A 4,621-nucleotide genomic window follows, 5' to 3' on the forward strand; every position below is an offset into this window, starting at 1 on the left:
CAGGATATACCACACAAATTCTCCAGCCTTCTAGAAAAGTATGTTAACTCTTGCTTCCTCTCTTTGCAAGAAAATATTTAGAAACCAAAGAGGGGCAATTATGAAAAAGTAAAAAGACACGAAGAAAGCGGTAGACTACTAAAGAACAAAGAATTATCTCTGGTTGCTCTGCATTTGGGTTCCTTGGCACGATTGGAGGTCTCTGAGCGAGAAGAGGCAGGAGTTTAAATAGTTTTCAGAGAAGGTCATGAAGTAAAGTGCCCTTGGAAGGAGCAGGTCTTCCCCCACAGATCTCAATAGACTTCAGTGAGACAGATTTGTCGCAGCTAATTAAAAGTATATTCCTAAGGTGTAGGAGAGGGAGCCCTAAAGTCACATGAGCTTTGAGAATAGTGTTTCCACCACTGGGCTCCAAAGTGCAAGACCCTGGTTTTCTTAGCATTTCAACAGAAATTTCCTCTAGCAGCTATTGCTCCTGGAGAAATGTGGGAACAAATGTGAAAAGTCATAAAAAATGAAAAGTAGCCTAATTGCTGTTATTTGTTTTAGCATTTTATTGGTAATCTAATAATAATTATTTTACCTGAGTATTAAGTCAATACATTATCTGATGAAAATAGGAAAAAGTTTAAAAATTTAGAAGCATCCATAATACTCAGAGATAGTCACAAAAAAACATATCATATAGATGGTTATCCTTACAAAATTACATTCCCACTGCATGTATACATACATACATACATTTATATAATATATATACTTACATATATATCATTTACATACCAACATATATATGGGCATATGTGTGTGTATTTACGTATAATTTGACAATTTTTATTTTTCATGAACTACTTATTAAGAAGTGGATGTGAAATATTCTTCCAAATGTAACTTACAATCTTCATAAGGTATTCTACCCCGTAGCTATAATTTATTTTATTTAATCAATGTTTCATTTTCAATGTACACATTGTTTTAATTATGGCAGTAGTAAATCATGTGATGATGAACATCCTTATATTTAATTTAGGAAAAAATATATTAACTCAAATTTCACATAATAGGAAATTGGGCCTCATTTATCTTACAAGATGGACAGACGTTCTTGAGAAGTGGAGCTGAAATGGATCCCAAGTTATCAGGGTCAGCCACCTCCTTCTATTCTGTTTTGTTTACTGTGTTTCTTGTACCCCGTCACCTTCTTGGTTGGAAATGCCCCCTCCTATCACCCTGTATGCGATGCATTTCAAGCTAGTCTGACATAGAGAACCAGAGGAAGGTTGCACCTGGTTTGCAATTGATAACCCAGCTGACTGAGATGGGAGCAAGTCTACTTTCCTGATTAGCTGGTCAGTTCAACCCACTGTGTTTCAATGTGAATTGTTTCATTTGGTCAAATATTTTGTCTACCACCCAGCAGCTTTTTCAGGGCATTGGAGGCACCTCACCCACCACTGCCAGTGTCTATCCACAGTAAAACAGTGCTGAACCCAGCCAGGGTTTCATCAAATTTGTGGGAGCCCAAAGCCTGGTAGAGCACCATTTAGAGGCGGTCCAAGAGGCCTGGGATATGGTCCAGGTTTTTACAACTGGGTGTATGATTTAGGCTAAACATTTACATTCTCTGCTTATCAGGTTCCTAAAAAGAAATTATACTAAGTCATTTCCAAAGAATTTTCCAGTTCCAATTCTCAAATGAAAAACTAATTCTTTCCTTCCCATTTAGTAATGTTATCTACTGTAAAACCCAGTGTTCTAGAGAAGGACGAAAGGGACTGTCCACTATTTCTTTGGAAGAAAATGGTCGATAGAAAGATCCATACCACTGCTACCATCTAGAGAAGTATTCCATAAATCTAACAATCCTAAGGAATTGGAGAAGAAGTTGCAATGTGATTATTGAATTTATGAACTAATAGAGCACTTCTTTCTCATCTACCTCTATGTCTTCTGATGTAACAAGTATCTACCACACAACAAATGCAACATCATAGGATCTTTGCCCATAGAGAATGAGTCTTTGCATTTCTTAAAAAACACGATTCATTTTTTCCAGTTCCAAATTTAGATAAAGGAAGAATGTTTTCAATTGTTACTCAAAGAAAGGATATCTGGATTTTCTAAATCCTAGTCTGAGTCTATGTAACTATTCTCTTTGAAGCTTTATGGCCCTTTAGTCTCTTTCAAATTCTTTCAAATGTCCACACATCTAGCCCTTCCACAAACTCCATCAATGGATCATTTAAATAATGTCATCAAATCACCGGATCATATGAGGCCACTGAAGGTGGTCAGAGCATGTAATATTAAATAGACATTTTGGGGCATTTATATACATGAATCACTATCCGAGAAGTGGTATGAGAGAAGAATTGGAATGAGTGGACACAGAGAAGGAATAAACAACAGTGGTGTTTACAGCCTTATTCACATGTGAATGTTACCATGACTTCACATTTTTGACAAAAGTACTGCTGATACACCTTTTAAGATAGCTGGCATTGGCAGTTGATGCAGGTGTCATCCATATAACTCATGATAATATGTATATAACATCACCCATACTACTCTGAGAGGATTGAAACTGTCAGAATTCTTCCCTTGTCATGCCACAGGTCCCTTGGCATCTTGCCAAAACCCTGTTCAAAGCCCCTGTGACATCTGTGTATCTCATACTGTGTTAACAATGGGGTGAGGATGGTGTAATAGTCAGAGAAAACCTTGTCTTTGGTTGGAGTGTGGTAAGATTGGGGGAGTATATGTGTAAAGGGAAGCCCTGTAAAAAAGGGCACCACCATTATGTGTGATGAGCAGGTGCCAAAGGCCTTCTTCTTCCTTTCTGCTGACCTCATATGGTACACCATGATGAGAATCTTGGCATATCAAGCAATCTCCATAGAGAAAGGGATTGGTAGCATTATGACACAGCAAAGGAACATCACTATTTCATTTTGTTGCCACAGGCCAACCTCAGCATGGTGGGAGCCTCACAGAAGAAGTGGTTGATCTTGTGGGAAGCACAAAATGGGAGACTCATGGTGATATGGGTGAGGAGAAAGCTGTCAAAAGTACCACCAAACCAAGAGCTGGCCAAGATCATCCAACAGACGTGGTGACTCAAAAGGACGGGATAGCAGCGGGGGTTGCAGGTGGCCACATAGCTGTAAGTCCCAGCAAGAAGAATTCAGCCCCCACAAACCACATGTAGAGAAAGTACTGGACTGTTCAGGAGATAAAGGAGATGGTCCTCTTGCCCATGAGATAATCAACCAGCATCTTGTATACAAAAGTTGAAATATACATCATGTTGCTGAAAGAGAAGTACTGAGCAGGAAGGACACAGGAGTGTGGAAGTGAGGGTCTGTGTGGATCAGAAAGCTAATGACTCCATTAGCTATCATGACCATAAAGAATATGGCACAAATGATGCTGAAAAGGAAGCCTGAGGCTTTATTGTGAGTAAAGAGCCCTGTGAGGGTGAAATCACTGGAAAAGTTCTTTTTATCTCCATCCATGGCATTGAGTTATACCCAGAGGCCTAAGAAGAAAAGTGTGGGGTTAATGAAAATTGCAGTAGATGAAATGAATTATTTAAAGATGTCTGTATATGTACTGCTAAATTAAAATCATTTATATAACTAATATCAAGTATTTTTTTGTGTGGGGGTGGATTTTCAGCATCTTCCTTCTTGGCTGTTAAAGAGTAACTCTAAATCTAGATCTCCACGGTTTGAAGATAAATGGACATTTGGCAGTAGATGATTAGTTTAAGGAAGTTTAATTATTATGGCAGAACATTTGGGCCCAAGAGAGAGGATTCTTCACCTGGAGTTAGCTCCATTTATTTCAAATATGCAAACAACTGCAAAAGAATTGATTCAATCAGTTCAAATAACCAAATAATTCAGTAAGATGTTTTATTGAATCCAGAATTTTTGTGACAACTTTAAAACTAATCAACCTTATCTATGAATAATAATTAAGTTGTAGATATAGTTGAAAACTATAATGAACTGTAGTGAATTAGATCACAGTATCATCCTTCTGATCCTTGATCATCTTATTTGTTCCTTCACTCATTTGCTGATTTCTCAATCATTCACATACCGACTTTTATTTATGGGATGCTATCAGCACAGTGTTCTAAGCTTTAGGAATACTGTTGTAGACAAAAGGAGACATCTTGTGACTTATGGCTCTAGTTGTGGGAGAAACAAAGTAAACAAGTAAATAATGATGATGGTTCTGGATAATACCAATAACTGCTGTGAGGAAAAGTGCAACATGGCTAGTGAAGGATGACAAAGAGCAGCCATGTGAAGATTTGGGGAAGGGTATTCTTGCAGAATGAATAGCAAATTTAATATCCTTAAAGAAGAAATGAACTTGTTATGTTCAAGATAGCTCATGGAGAGCATTGTGAATGAAAGGTATAGTGAGGCATCAGAGATCAGATTTTAAGAGATGTTGACCAAGGTAACAAGGTCAAAATTATTTTCCAAATATTATCAGTAGAATTGAGGTGTAGTCGACAACTTGTAATGGTTTAACATTTAAATATGTGTTCATTCTGATTTTTTTTAGTTTCTCTTTTGGTCATTTGAGCCAATAATTCTTTTCC

General features: G+C 37.4%; 1 pseudogene; it reads right to left on the reverse strand.

Annotated features, from left to right (window-relative positions):
- On the reverse strand, window positions 2,588–3,515 carry OR2T112P (olfactory receptor family 2 subfamily T member 112, pseudogene; annotated as a pseudogene).

The sequence above is a fragment of the Equus caballus genome, chromosome 25, assembly GCF_041296265.1.
Source record: "Equus caballus isolate H_3958 breed thoroughbred chromosome 25, TB-T2T, whole genome shotgun sequence".
Classification (NCBI taxonomy): Eukaryota; Metazoa; Chordata; class Mammalia; order Perissodactyla; family Equidae; genus Equus; species Equus caballus.